General features: G+C 34.9%; 1 pseudogene; it reads right to left on the reverse strand.

The window, feature by feature from the left end:
- Positions 1-330: 330 nt before the first annotated feature.
- Positions 331-15,924, reverse strand: LOC149537214 (carotenoid 9,10(9',10')-cleavage dioxygenase 1-like; annotated as a pseudogene).
- Positions 15,925-17,118: the final 1,194 nt, after the last annotated feature.

Below are 17,118 nucleotides of genomic sequence, written 5' to 3' on the forward strand. Positions count from 1 at the left end.
TTTTCTACATGCATGTTCAATCATAAAGTAGAATTAGATATTTCCCAATTGACCTTGTATCCAAGGCAATAAGATCAACCAAAAATGGAGATAAAATCAGAGATATATAAGACTCCTAAGAGATATCTCAGCTTGTTTTTAGAGTGATTGACTAGCCTATTTAGGATAATCATAAAACTGACAATAGTAATACGAACTTATTTGCTACTAGTTGTAAAAGAGAAAAATGTAAGTTTATTAAATATAACATTAAAAAATGCAAGGAAAAATGAGTCTTGAAGGAAACTTAAGGCAAAATAGTCTATAAGTTATTAAGACAATACTAAAATATTATGCTTGTGTCTTAACATTACCATTATGAAAGATGTAGCAGTTTTGTAGCTCAAACCGTCTCATCTGAAGATCATTTTTAGCATATCTAGGCAATATACCAAAATGTGCTTTCACTATAGTATCATAAGAAATAATGAATTTTCCATCCTTCACCATATCCTGAGATAGCAACAAGTAAAATTGAGCAATTTGATTTATTTTGGAGAGATGTATAGACAACCTCTATCCTATATTTTCTTTATGAAGAACAAAAAGGATCTAAAGTTCTAAGGCTTTTGTAAGAATTTGGCTTAGGCTGGAATTCACCCAAGACCAAGGAACTCAAAGAAAAGCACACAATAGACCAAAATGAGAGAGTATGATCAGAATGATGATATTCACTCAATATGCCAATTTGAGAGTACACAAGGAGTGCCTGTCTATAAAGGCTTTAGGAGAGCTTCTAGAATGCTTAGAAGTTAGCATCATGATAAGTCATACAACCAAGCACATGTCCACCAGATATGGGTTATCCTCCATTAAGCATGTAATTAAGTGCGATGATGTGAGGATAAGCCCACAATGGTGTAGCATGCAAATTGGTGGTGTAGATAACATGTGCTAAATTAGCAGTGCAAATAACTGTGTTGTCAACATGACAACTCAGTGAATGATGCAAACTCCTATGTTGTAGACACCATGTACATAATTAGAGTTGCACACTTCTATGAGAGTTGTCATGTCCCCTTTTCAAATAATTAAAAAATAATAATCTTTACTAAGGCAGGCAAGCTCAAGAAAGTGAAGTTTCGGAAAAAGGGGGTTAATCTTTGGAAACCGTTGGACTAATTAATGAAAATTATTATTAAAATATGTTTCATTAACCTCTCTTGGACGTGAGTTATGGTTATGCCCTCTTTTAAGGGGTTTGGAGGCATTTTGGGCTGATTCCAGAACTTGATTTTTGCTCATTCTTTGTTATTCTTCAGAGGCTGCCAAACCTGTGGAGAAGGAGACCCAAGAACGGGAGTTTGCAAGTTTCCAGGGAGACCCAAGAATGGGAGTTTGTAGGTTTCCAAGAAGGCTAAGGATGGGAGTTTGAAGCCATTCCATGTGCATGCTCATACAGAGTTTGCCTTTGTGCTGAAATGTGCAGATTTGTGGGTTTTCGGGTGTGTTTTTTTGTATGAGTTTGGTATTTTCAGTTGGGTATTTCATATCAGTTTGGGTTGCTGCTGTATTTTAGACTTTAAGGTGTTAAAATAGATCTGAATACATGTATTGGGACGTGATTAAACTTTTGAGATAGATTATTAGTGTTTTTGTGGTGTTTTCGAGCATTTTTGTGTTAATTTCGGGAGCCCGATGAGCATAGTTTTTGTCCTACATTTGAGAGCTGTTGTGTAAAGGCTATAAGGATCTAAAAATTTCATTTTTTAGGCTGTTACACTGCTAAAATTTCTATTAAAATGTCCATTTTCAGATTTATCAATAATTTGTGAAGTTGTGAAGCTTTTGGCACTATTTCTAGCATACCCGATTTTGGGTTTCTTGAGAAATTTGGTGGATCTTTGGGATATTAGTTGTTTGATTTTTAAAGATCTGATTTGAGGCTTGAAATATCATGTAAAATCAGAAAAGGGACATTTCAGTGGTATCAGAGCCATGATCTTGCCAGCCTGAGGGTTTGTAGAAGTTTTCATGTCAGTTTTGACAACTACCCAGATCTTGCATGTTAGTTTTGACAACTACCCAGATCTTGCATGTCATAATATATGGTTGCATGTTTCTTCTAATCAGCTGCATGTCAAAATTTATGGTTGCATTCTACTTCTAATCATTTGCATGTTAGTTCTTGGTGAATTTGGTGGTTGTGGAAGTTTGCATGTCAGTTTTGACAACTACCCAAATCTTGCATGTCAGTTTTGACAACTACCTAGATCTTGCATGTCAGTTTTGATAACTACCCAAATCTTGCATGTCAAAATTTATGGTTGCATTCTATCTCTAATCATTTGCATGTTAGTTCTTGGTGAATTTGGTGGTTGCATGTTGCTTCTAATCAGCTGCATGTCAAAATTTATGGTTGCATCCAACTAAGTGAAAGAGAAAAAAGATATTTGCAGCGAGAAAAGAATTAAAAAAATTTGATCTAACCTCCAGTTGAAAGTAAAAGTACAAAATCCAAGGACGGGAAAAGTATGGCTGATCCAGATGAGATGGTAAAAAAATTCTTCCAAGACATCCAAAATACTCAGAAGCAAACAGTGGATAGTTTGGCAGAAACTAGAGAGGCTTTGCGAATATTGACAGAAAAACTACAAGGAGTTGCATCTATTAATGAGAAAGGGAGCACTTCAGAGGAGCCAAGAAATCTGAAATCACACCATCTAAATCAACAAAAACTATTTTATTGCCTGCAGATGAGCCACCAGTACCAAATCCAGCCATTAATCCTGTGGAAGAGGTTACAGGTAACTTGATCGCATTAAGAGCTACTTATAATGGCTTAGATGATGACTTTCATAGTTCGGTTCCTTTTAGAGAATATGTGGATATGATGAACACTTTGATGCCCAAGAAAGAGTACAGAAGGGAGCATGACATAAGTGGAAGAGAGCTCAAAAATAAAATAAGCAAGTTTATAGCACCTACTTTTGATGGAACAAATAAAATTTCAGCTAGAGCATGGCTACAAAAATTACAGACCTTCTTCACACTTAACCCCATGAAGGAGAGTGATGTTGTTCAAATTGCAAGTCTACACTTGGAAGATGCAGCCTATGATTGGTGGTATCATGGAATGACTACTCAAGGTCATGATCAGGTAACTACATTTGATAATTTTAGTCAAAGAGTGATAGATAGATTTGACCTCAAGGATGATGATTATGAGGATGTTCTTGTGCATGATGGTGAGATACCTGGTGGAGATGAGCAGACATTGAGAATTCATGACTTTTCTGAGAGAGAGTACCAGGCACAGTTAGATGCTTCGTTACATGAGGTTGAGGCTAGCAGTACTTCACATGATTTATCCCGCCAGCTGAAGGTGAGTGAAGACACTATTGTGACTACATTATCTCATCATGACAGGTATGTGGAGTTAGTTGGTATCGGTCATATTACTCAAGTGAGGATTTTGCTTGAGTTACCAGCTGATTCTAGTTTACAGATATGGACTCGAGATTGTTATATTGGCATTTGGGGTTCAGTTGACTGTAAATCTTTAACACTTTTTGGTAGCAGTGATTGTTTGGGTGCTATCATGGATTTGATTAGCAGATTGCACGGTGTTGTCTTTTCTTGTGCCAGGAGCTTATCTGATGTTGGTATTAGTTTTTATACACCAGTGTTGGGCTTTGTTCATATATCCAGTCGACCATACTTGCTGGAATGTGTTGATGATATTTCATATTTGGCAGTGTGTACAGATGAGTCCCAGGATCATATTGGCATTGATGACATCCAGGAGGATGTAGTGGGCAGTTTTGAAGACTTAGTTTCCTTGGGTACAGAGGAGTTGGACAACAGTGCTAATGTTTTTGATTCTCCGTATGTTGATATGAGCTTTATATTTGATTCACAGGGTATGGATTGTAATACTCTAGAGACTAGTGACTTTGAGGATACTCCTTTAGACAGTGCATCAAAGGAGGTTTGTAGGAGACAGTCAAGCTAGTCCCATCATGTGTCTAATCAGTTAAGAGTTAGTGATCAAGACATTGCTATCACTTGCCAGCATTTTGATGTTGCTCGTAAATTGTTAGCAGTTTATGGATGGGGTTCTCCTACTAGTGATGAGCAGGAAGGCAGTTATCTTTCCTTGATAGAGATCCACTCTTTATGGGAGGCTATTCGAATTTTGAGACAGAATTATATGCAGTTGGTAGCTAACAGACATTATCTTATGGAGTGGGGCAGTACAACATATGATGCATTGTTGGCCAAGGAAGATGAGGTGAGTGAGCTTACTAAGCAGCTTGAGGTGATTTCTGAGATTCTTGAGAGTAGACAGTTGGCTTTCAAGGAGTCACAGTTTCATTTGGCTAAGGTGACCATGGAGTTAGAGCAGTTACAGTCTTTACCTAATTCTATATAGTCACAATTTTGGTGTTTGGTGATTCGAGGATGTCCATGGCCGAGATTGTCAGAGACAGTGGAGATGGGGATGCATCCATCCTTGATACTAACATTGGCATATCAGGTTCATTCCCACTAGAGTCAAGTTCAGTTGAGTTGGGTGTTGTAGTAGATTGTTGTATGCCTGACATGGTGGTGGCCTCTAGTAATGATGGCACAGAGACTAGAGATGTATCAAAGATCATGTGTGATGTTGGTGAGTCGACAGTTGGCATGGTTCTTGCTAGTAATACTACTCCCTTGGTGATACCTTTGGAGGTAGTAGTTAGTTCCAACGTGGTTAATGATCAATTGTAGTTAGTTTCATCTGGATTACAATCTGAGCCACTGACTGAGATTAGTGCATTCTATCGGCATTACACTATGAGGTACGCTCATCAATTTACCTTTGATGACCATGTTGATGAGATTATGATACAGAGATGTACTTTGGTTCCTAGTGCTTGTCATTAGTTATGGAATAATTTGATGCCTCTAAATGAGAGTTGTGATGGGCATGACATGGTGATAGGTCCTACAGTTGATAGCTTGATAATACATGACTTAGAGCAGGAGTTTTGGAGTGATGCTTCAGCAGGTGTTGTTATTGATTCTACTGCTTTGGCTATGACATCTCCTGACTTAGCTAGGGATCAGTCACAGTAGGCTGTATCACTTGTTCATGGTGATTTGTTGACTAAGGTTGGTTTTTTTAATCAACATTATATTGTAGGGTATGTACATCAGTTAGCAATTGATCCTTGTGTTGAGGAGTTGATGGCAGGAAAATTTGGTTTGGGTTCCATTTCTTGTTGTTTATCTTTTGATGGCTTTTCACCATCAGGGGTGCATGGGAGTTATGGTTATGAGATAGTGGCCAATGATCTACAGAGTTGTGTTGACTACAGGAGTTGTACAGTGTGTGGATTCTCCATACTTGGTATAGTTTCATTTGAGAGCATTCACCATTGTTGCAGAGTTGGATTGTACATTCTGTATAGGCTAGTGGGATGCGTTGATGGTATTTATTATGTTGGCAGTTTGATTTGTCTACTTTACTTGGGTTCTAATGTTCTAAGAATTTGTGTCTCATGGGTTTTTGATTGTGGTAGTGGTGATTTTGGAGTTTGGTTGAGCTGTAATTGTCAGTTTGATTATGGATTCCTCTTGGTCATATTGCAGAGGATATTGCAGGAGCCTATGTTATTTGGCAGTAGTATAGTTCATGACTACATTTGGGATCCAGGTGGATTGATTGGTTTATTGTTCAGCCATTTCTTGAGGACAAGCAATGTTTGGGAGGGGAGGACTTTTCATGTCCCCTTTTCAAATAATTAAAAAATAATAATCTTTGCTAAGGCAGGCAGGCCCAAGAAAGTGAAGTTTCGGAAAAAGGGGGTTAATCTTTGGAAACCGTTGGACTAATAAATAAAAATTATTATTAAAATATGTTTCATTAACCTCTCTTGGATATGAGTTATGGTTATGCCCTCTTTTAAGGGGTTTGGAGGCATTTTGGGCTGATTCCAGAACTTGATTTTTGCTCATTCTTTGTTATTCTTCAGAGGCTGCCAAACCTGTGGAGAAGGAGACCCAAGAACGGGAGTTTGCAGGTTTCCAGGGAGACCCAAGAACAAGAGTTTGTAGGTTTGAAAGAAGGCTAAGGATGGGAGTTTGAAGCCATTCCATGTGCATGCTCATACAAAGTTTTCCTTTGTGCTGAACAGTGCAGATTTGTGGGTTTTCGGGTGTGTTTTTTTGTATGAGTTTGGTATTTTCAGTTGGGTATTTCATATCAGTTTGTGTTGCTGCTGTATTTCAGACTTTAAGGTGTTAAAATAGAGCTGAATACATATATTGGGACGTGATTAAACTTTTGAGATAGATTATTAGTGTTTTTGTGGTGTTTTCGGGCATTTTTGTGTTAATTTCGGGAGCCCGATGAGCATAGTTTTTGTCCTACATTTGAGAGCTGTTGTGTAAAGGATATAAGGATTTGGAAATTTCATTTTGTAGGCTGTTACGCTGCTGAAATTTCTATAAAAAAATGTCCATTTTCAGATTTATCAATAATTTGTGAAGTTGTGAAGCTTTTGGCACTATTTCTAGCATACCCGATTTTGGGTTTCTTGAGAAATTTGGTGGATCTTTGGGATATTAGTTGTTTGATTTTTAAAGATCTTATTTGAGGCTTGAAATATCATGTAAAATCAGAAAAGGGACATTTCAAGAGTACACAAACTCCTAAGTGTCTCACCTAAATAAATAATAAAATAATGCAAAATAATAATACATTAACCTAAGTAAACTTAAGTAAGTGTAATAAGTAAATACTTATTTACACCAACAACTTTAAATACATTATTCATATAGCTAAATTATTTGAGTTCAGATTGTTTCCAATAACTTCTCCATACTCCTCAAACAACAAGGCAATGATATAAGACTACTTTGAAATAAAAATACCTTTGGGGAAAAATAGAGACGAAGATCGATGAAAATTGCATAGTTATCACTTATTGCAAACTCATGCATCATGACAGGCTTTGAAAGCATTATGGGAACAGGATCAAGCATTATTCCCTCCTTCATGACAACTCAATAAGTTGCATATGGAGGAGTATGTTGGTAGCCAAATGTAAACATTTCTGCTGCACATAATGGAAAAAGTGATCAGGCACATAAATCTATATTTTAAAGTAGTATATAGCTTTCTCAAACATCCTTTACAAGTAATTACATTAACTATAAAATCTGAGCATGTTCTGCTATTTTGATAGGATCAAACTTTGGCTATGCATTACAGTTATTTGATTCTTCTTTTTTGTTCTAAAATAGCCTATAGCTTACTTGAACATTCTTAACTGTATTAAGTTTTAACTATCAAATAAAACTTGTTCTACTACCTCTATTTGGATCAATCTTTGGGTGTGCAGTGAGTGAATGAGTTAATTTCTCATCATAATCCATCAATCCAAGAGTCTACAAATCTCCATCTTCAAAGACTCAAAGAGCATCTACAAAGGAGAAAATAAGAAATAAGTTCAATATAGGATTACTTTCCTATCCCTGAAACACTAAATAATTTCTTATCTATTGTATCCTATTGTGAAACGAGAAAAAGAAAAAAAATCAACAGGGTAGCAAATATGGTAACAGACAAGCTATTGATGAAGAACTCCATTCATGTTAGCAGTTTCTTGGTACTTCACTATTAAAGTTTTAGGTTAGATAGGAACCTATGCACAGGTTTAGTGTGAATGTGTTTGAGTTTGAAGTGCTTTGACTTAATCTATCTTGTACTTCACTATAGTGATTAAGTGAAATCTTTTATTGAGCAAAATAAGTTTTACCTATAATTTTTCACTAGTCAGTTGGCCTAATCTTCAATCTCATCCTTATAAGTGATAAAGATGCTTTTGAGTATAGCTAGTTTTCTAGAATATTTGATTTTTGGTTGAATTAGTATAAAGATAGGAACAAAATAGAAAGATTGTCGCATATTGCTGTAAATTTCTGTGCAGTTGTGAATGGCATCAGTTGCGGAGATTAAGGAATTAAAAATAGATTTCAAGTTGTATCCATATATGCTTTCAAATTTTGAAGATTTCACCATTGTGTGTTTTATGCATTGTTATATGGTAATAAGACATAGCACTAGGTATTAAAATTTTATTCAATCACTTTTATTATATTAAGAGGATCACCAGATCAAATAGGTTTTATTCCCTAGCTTAACCAATCAAAAATACTATAATGACAAAGGGAAGAAAGAGAAAGTATTACAAGGCTTATTTGCCTCTAAAAGTGTAAGTAACTTCCCATGATGATATATAAGTGCTGTGTTGGTTGCATAATATGAAAAACTCAGATTAGTCAAGTAAAGAAATATATAGAAGAGCCAAGATAGTAGATGCCAAAATATTAGCTCTTGCCAACATAAAAAATTTCTCTCACAACAAGCAATATATAACTAATGACGCATTTATAAAATATTAAAAGAAATAATATCACCATGCACTAAGCAAATGCCACCCACAGCATGGTTCCTAAGTTAAAGAACTTGCTTGTTCCATGTCCATATGACATGTCCAAGACACCAAATTTTGTACGTAACACATGTATTTGGATCATTAAAAGTCCAAATATTCCTTTAAGATCTCCAACCTGTAGATTAAATGCAGACTAATCATTATAAATATTTTCTTCAGATAAAATCTTTCTACTTTGACAATATTTTGTTCACCTTGACTCTAGTTAGAGAAGGTAGAAGTCAGATGGGGGTCAAGAATGAAGGATAGAGAAACTTTTTCTGGCAGTAGTATGCACTTTGATGGAATGCAATAGCCATGGTAGCCTCAAAGGTTATCACTAAATGATAGTTGATGGAATTTCTCAAGTGGGAGTTCTCTCTCATGAGCGTTGAAGGCACGCATGTCTAGAATGTTTCAAAATGAAGTGCACCATAGTTTAGAAGGTTTGATAAATATTTTTTTGCCTCCTACCATAGGCTCTAATAGAATACCATTAGGTGGGTGGCAAAAAGAGGTCACTCTCATAGGGTCAAACCAATAAAAAAGGCATAAAGTTGTAGACACTACCCCAGCAGGAGACAATATTCAAAGAAGTACATATTATAAATGACATACATTGATGGAAGAAAATTAGGAGTATTTTGAACCATCTCAAGTGCTTCAAGATTGGTTTCTCCCACATGGCCTCATCCAATCTTCTTTCTATTTCTCCCCCCACATTATTTCATATAGCTTTTAGCTTAAGAGTTCAATGGTGGTATAGCTAATATAGTAGTAAGATGCTATCATCCCTAGATTCAAAGGAGAAAGATACATATCATCTTCATTTTGCAAAGCCACCTCAAGAAGAAAGGAATCCGATAGCTTGATAGAAATTTATCCATAGAAAAGTCCTGCAAAGAGAACATGTGGATTCTGTGACTAGAATATCTAAATTGGAAAACAACAGTGAAACCAAATGTTTTGTATGAGAAATTGCATACCGCAGGAAGTTTTTTCTGGTATGCTAAATGCTCAACATGTAACTTCACATTTGATGCAACTACAATCCACGTGGTATAATTCACATTTGTATATGCTTTTGAAACAACTTCATACATATTCCTTGCACCATCTTCAATAGCTTTTAGTACTTTTGCCTCCCTTTATTTCCTATGTCTGAAAAAATTAATTTTGTTTGCTTAAAGATCCAGTGAACAAACTTATTAAAATGTTAAAAATATTTGCAATGAAAGTTGCCTACATAGAGAAAGCTAATTAAATCAAATAACCACCAAAGAAATGAATCCATGGGGTTGACTTGTTCTATGTTTGTAAGAGGAAGAAATGTTTTGCTAATCATTTCATTAGAGAAGTCCAAGGCTTGAGTTAGAATCCAAAACAAAGGATATAGGAGCTTCAATCAATATGTAGTTTCCCTATGCTTTTGAGGATGTCCCTAGTACAGATGAGATAATGTATAAGAGTGAGTGGAGTGCTTACCCAGACCATTTTACTAATTTGCTACTGTAGACCAAAATACATAGGCATTCTAGTAACTGGATTATGATGCTCATCAATAACTTTATAAGTCATTACATGCATAAAAAGGCTTTACCTATTTGGATTGATGCTTACAGGTGAAAGTCCATGGGTTAATCTGTTAGTATCCTCTTGAATACCAAGATCATTTAGAGGCATTTCTACATGGAGTATCATACTTTGACCCACGATACTCCTATCATGTATTGGAATTGTGTTCCCATCTCAGAGATTAATTTGAAGATGTCTCCACACACAAGGATACTTCAAATTAAGTTTCTCTACACCTTGTTTGCATTCTAAGTTATATTTAATGAAACAACACAAAACAGAATAGCACACACGAATAAGCTTATCTTCAAATTAGAAAGGATGGTTCTTAAGAACTAAATATTACTCAACCTGAAGCTATGAATATATAACTATGCACACTTTGGAAGATCGTTAATATGATTTCCATAATAGAGATAATTGAAAAAAAACTTGACCTATCATTTTGAGTCTCATAGGTTGAGCACAAGACCTGAAAGGTTCTTATCTCATACTCAAGGCTTTTAGTATCTAAAAGTTGCAACTACACTAAATCACGAATAACTAGCTGGCTGAAAATAGAGACCAATTGATATATATGCACATGCATTGAATAAAAAAAACTAGTTCTAGAATAAACCATAGTGCAAGATTTAAAAAAATGAACCGTAGAAGTACACACATTTACTAAGATGAAAGACCAAAAACCTCAACATTGTTTTTCACTACAATCCCCTTATTAAACCCTTACACAATACATAAAACTTGAACAAATGTGCAAATAAATCAATCTCTGGAACATAAAACTCAAACAAATGTGCAAATAAATAAATCTCTGGAACATAAGCTCACTTTCAACTCACATCAAGAATATCTTGTGCTAAAGACATTTATATTTAGGTTAAAATGAATATACTTTTAGATATTTGAAACTGATAATTAAATATCACAAAATAAGTCTTACAAAGAAAGGCTATCCAAAAGCTTCAAGAAAAGTGGACAGTAACTTAGAAGAAAATTTATCCTAGAGGAGTGAAAAAATAAAACAATCTAAATGCAGGTGGCTCCTCAATGGCCCAACAATAGGAATTGACCAAAAATTCCACTAGAGACAATTAAAGACAATAATTAGAATTTTAAACAAATATAGTTACTCACCAAGTACTCCAAGTCCTCCATGGTTAGAGGAATAAATAAAAATGTGATCATTGGGGCCACTATCCACCACTTTACCAAGGAGGAGATCTTTCATACACTCCAATGCCCACTCTCTAGATAGGGTCCCAAAGAGCTCGACAAGGGCTTGAAAAGTTCTAGAATCAATAAGGGAATTGATAGTTTCTATTCAAATTGAAGAGCACAGGATGTTTCACAGACCTGTGGCTCAATAGCGTGGGTGTTGACAATGATGTGTTTGATATTAGGCAACTCTGTATAGTGTTGTAACCAAACTTACAATATTAGTGATGCATAAATATTTCCTAAGAAACCATTTGACATAAGGAAAAATGGAGTAAACCTTAAAAATATTTCCACAAAAATTCATATAGACAATATTTAATACAAAATATGCAATCTATATTAAAGCTCAAGTGTACTCCCAACGAATCACCTACCTAAAGTGCATGCATATATAAACTAGCCTTCTCACACAACTGTGTTATACAAGGATGGTCATAGTGACTGAAAATTCCATTTGGCAAGATAAGATAAACAACGTTGGGTAAAATGACCATATTTGAATAAAAGGTTAAGTGGTGGAGTTCTTGTATTTGTATTTAATAAAAACTAAGGTATATAGGACAAGGAATGACAAAACCAATCTTTGTTTGAAGCCTTCAAAGAATTTTGCCTAATTTTCCATATTTGGCCTAATTGAGAGCTACTATCCCTAAAGCCTTAATTTGACCCAAGTTTTCTAAGAGCTCTAGAAAGGGGGTAAGACCTTTGAGAAGTGGAGTCCACTTGGAGAGATAGAGGTTAGCATTGGGTAAAGGCTGGTAACCTTGCTTGGCATCTTGCAGTGGGTTGAGTGCTGCTATATATATATATATATATATATATATATATATATATATATATATATATATATATATATATATGAGATTAACTTGCACTAGTGATTAACAGTGATTAACTTGCACCACAAACCAACAGTCTTCATCTTTGTTGTGGGTATGGACTGGGCAATTCTTCATTTGGAGAGAAGGTTTCTGTCATGGCAACAACGCATAAAATATCTTAAGGTAATACTTATATAAGCTACTTGAGCTCAAAGTTCTGCAGTCCATAGATGAAGAGGCAAGGAAAGAGCTCACACCCTTGAAACTAAGAAAGAAAGCTACTCAATTTGCCAAGAAAACTGTTGATGCTCAAATGAAATCATTTAGGAGATACCATGTCAATACTTCAAGGATCTAGTTTGTTAAGACTATATTCAAGGCTCCCTAAATGAAGGATTTGGCTTCATAAATTTTAAAACATTTGAACTCAAGGATTCTAAAGCTCCAACACAATTTTAATACCCCAATACAACACTCTCTCAAATTGTTCTAACAGTCCAATTCTCTGCCCTTTAGGCCTGCTACATACTTGAAATGGGGATGACTTTGTCTTTTACCAAGATATGTGACAATGTAATGATGCTCACCGATGCCCTATTTGGTGTATTACAACATATCATGGATTTCCTTATGTTTGTTTTGGATTAGCACAACTACCCTTGACTGGTACCCTATTTTTATACATAAAAATGACTACTTTTTCAAAGGAAGTATCATTAAATGAGATCCAATCAACCCCAACTCATGGATAGTGACTTATTACCTCTTCAATTACTTAATCCCAAAAGGAATTGCTCTCCAATACCCAACAACATCAAAACCCCCAAACTATCACTCCCAAATCGTTGAACTAGGGCTTCCTCAATCCCCCAATTACACATACTTCCAATCCCAATTATCAATGGATTCAACTTCACATGAACATTTTTCAATGTCTCCAGTCATCAAATAGACCCCTTGTTTGGGTAGAATGTCTATTGCTATACTTGATCATGCATTTTTAATGCACTATCATGTTGTTGTTTAACTAAGATCACTCCTATATTATTTAATCCTACATGTGCTTGGTTATTAACTTATTATACATGTCAATTCTATTCATTCCATGAATATCAAGCCCCCATAATCATGGAATGATTTCCATTATTCTTAAATTCTATTGTAGCAAGTAAATAGTTAAAAGAAGTCACTGGTTCTGCAATTAGTGTGGTAGCAAGTTTAACACAATGTGGAAAACATCAATTAGAAATGTGGATGGTTAATAACTCCTCTAAATGCATTAATAAAGCAAACCAAATTGATTTGAGACTCCAAAAGATCAAGGAAATCTTGTAGAAATTGAAGTTTATTGCTTGTGGTATTACACTAGTCCATACACCTGACTCCCTCTTCTATATCTGTAACAACAGCTCCCTCTTACATATATAAGACTTCACAATATAACCAATTCAACCAACTGTCATTGGGTTGAAAGGTTCAAGTCTAAAACTAATACTTCCCTCCAAAATCTAAATGACCATTATATGTTTGAAAATTTGAACTTAAAACATAAATCGGCTTATTAAACATTAGAGCCCTTTTCTCATTATTAAAGTGTTTCACCTAGTTTCCTAATATCCCTACTAGACTCATCCTCAACCTATCTTAGAATCCTAGAAACCTTACTAAGAACATTATTGAAACTTGGACAACATTGTTCTCAAGCTGAAACTGATGTATTAGACTGAGGCCCAACACCTCAAAATGCTAGAACACCTTTAATTCTCATGCAAATCTGTAACTCATATTGGGCCTACAAGAGATGAATTATGTATCAATCCCCTATGGACTAGTACAATTCATTGTTGCCATCCATAATTTCACCTTGATTCAGATCTCCATAAGGCAATGCATTAAATTTGAATCAAACAGTCTGCTGTAAAACCTCAACAAAGCTAAAATGTGATCAACATTAAGGTATGCCCTTCCTAATTAAGCATCAATCCCATATAGACTAGTGTAATTCATAATTACCATGCATTATTTGATGTTGATTGATATCTCCTTGAAATAATGCATTGAATTGGAGTGAAACATAGTATGCCAAAAAACCTTTAACAAGACTTAAAGGTTAAATGTTATCAATAATAAGGTATGCCATTTGTAATGAGCATTTTCAGAATTGTACTGGGTGATTGATATCTCCTTGAGACAATGCATTAAATTGGAGTGAGACATTGTCTGCTGGAATTTTTTTTAACAGATTAAAATGTGATCACAAGAAACACATTAGTATTTGTTAAACATAATTAAATCAAATGCTTAAGAGAAATTTTCATGAACCATCAGGAACACAATCCCTTTTATCCCAAATATGGCGATAAATAATGTGTATACAACAACTACAAAAATCTTTATTTATGAATGAAGTAACTAGTAATGTGAGATGACAAAATTATACAAATTAAATTCAATTGTATATCCTAGATTAAAGAGCAAAGGGAATTGTTACATTAAGTACCATGGTAGATTCAAAAAGAAAAATAGCATCAAACATACCTTTCTTCTTGAGGCATTCCTAAATGAATGCAAATTGATGGAAAGTTGCACTCCACAAGAAGCTTGTTCAGCTCTACAACTTTGTTAAGGCATAAAAGACCATATAATAATTTAGTAATTACAAAATGTAGTGTTGATCAGTGTGCAAATAATGGTACCTAATTTTAACCAAAAGTATCAAAACTAACCTTCACAAGATCCCCCAATTCCTCACTACACTCCAGCTTGTCCTTAGCAAGCCAATTCTCCAAAAGGTCCTTTTTGTTTTGATTTACAACTAATTGTGATAGTTCAAGAGACTCAAATGCATTTAGCTTTCCTTTTGTCAATAAAGTACCAAAATAATGGAGAAGCGGTGGTGTTTGCCCTGGTTGTATTGGAACACTCTGCAAAAACATTAGCAGTTTCTTTAATAATAATTGAGTATGATATTTTTAAATATTGAACCCTTTCTATTTATTAGACCTACTTCTAATAGGATATATCTTTGATGAAATCCAAAACTACCTAGAACTTTTCTACAGTGTGTGGTGTACAGAGAATGCCTTGAGGAGATTCTGCTGCAAGTTCTATTGCTTCTTTATACTTCATCTGAGAAAACAACTCTTGGAAATTCTGAACAACCTACATAACAAACAAAACTATCCAATTACAACATCATTTCAAACCGATATGATCTTCCTTGTTTATTAAATTATCTAAATATAACAATTCCAAAGGTAACACAAACTTCCTATTCTAAAACATTGGCTTAAACATGATTATTTGTAGAACCTTGCAAAAAATGATTTCAGGTATTCCATACAATGATACATCTAATGCAAAAATAGATTAATGACCAAAATGGGGATCAACACCAAAAAATTATTCTCTATGAAAAGTAATGACTGGTTATCCAACCAAACTTACTTTATTTTTGGATTATCAAAAAGTAGTGCCAATTTGCATTTATTTGTCTTGATTGTATTAGAATGTCCTCTATAAAGATACCTCCTTTGACCCATCAAAAAATGTGGAAAGTTGCCTCCTTGGGTAGTAAAAAAAACTTCATTGTGCAAGCAAATAGTATAGTGTAATGCAGCCATTCTTGATGAGTAGTCATGCAATCATTAGCCACCTTTGTTTCACAATTTACAACTCAGACATTTGCTTGAATATTTGGAAAGGACCAAATTATATAAGTCACTATACTAGTTCCCATCAATGCAAGAATAGAAGGATACCTTAAATGCAGCCAGTTCTTCTGGAGATGCAAGTGTTTCCTTTGTTTGTAACAGGGGAAACATCTGTTGGAGTGCCGCCATGTTTTTCTTTGCCTTGTATATTTTTCCAGATGCTAAATATATGGATGTGTTATTATTAAATCCCATACCTCTAAGCATCATGCCCACCTACCCATGCAACAAGTTTAGGGAGATGAGTCAACTTTGCATATAGATTCACAACATATAGATAGTTAGCTATTTGTAACATTATTTTAGAGCATATGCAAGATTAGAACAAGAAATACACTAACAATTTGTGGCTTAGATGAATCATGTGCAATAAAATCATGAAGATTTGAGCATTGGACTACTCTACAATGAATGTGGATAATCTTGCATTGTCTGTTGCCCTTCCCACTTCATCAATTTTTAGTAGAATGAACCTAAACAGACCCACTGAATACATTATCTAAAACAAGAGACGCAAAGCGTCATATTTCCTGCCATATGTGTGGTAGTTGTATTATTGTGGAGCAGGGAAGGGAGGGTTGGCATAACTTGAAAAAGAAAGAAATGTACTTAAAGCTTTGTGTCCAAGCCAAATAGCAGTACAAAAATCAACAATAAAATTATGTTAGGAAATTATAACCCAGGCAAAATGAAAACTACCAACACACGCAACATGTTTAAAAAGATCTCAATCTATTTTATGCATAGAATGTAAAAAGAAATAGTTGAAGACAAAATGCTTTGAGCCACTCTAAGTAATTACCAACTTTGTACCACTTCAAGCTAAGTCCTATGACAAGTTATGACCTATAGAAGATTGTCCGTCAACATTGTCTATCAAATGGGCATACCTTTAATTTGGATTCAAAGCCTAGATGAAAGAATGTGGAAAGTCAAAAACTATGTCATTACAAATAAATTGGAGTTCAAATATGTGATCAAGTCTAGAAAACAAGAAATCCCCACCACAAGAAGTTTTCAAGAATCAATATCCACTGCCTAAAATCATTGTTGCACTAACTTCATAAATTAGGTCTAACTATGATTGCCTCTCGCTGCACTGGGACCCCCTCTATATAATTGGGTGGGGATTATAGTTCTAAGGGCTAGCTAAAATTTGAAACTTTACAATTCATCTACCGCCTTCTCTCTAGAGAAGTGACCCCTAAATAAAATAATTTTACCAAATGTCCTTCAAAGTTGTCACCAAGACTCTATGCACCAAGTGGAAGTAAAGGACAGTTTGATGGTCTTTGCAACTTAGGCTTTAAATCATTGTGACAA

This window comes from Cupressus sempervirens, chromosome 10 (genome assembly GCF_028749045.1).
Source record: "Cupressus sempervirens isolate cs-2001-9-10 chromosome 10, ASM2874904v1, whole genome shotgun sequence".
NCBI lineage: Eukaryota > Viridiplantae > Streptophyta > Pinopsida > Cupressales > Cupressaceae > Cupressus > Cupressus sempervirens.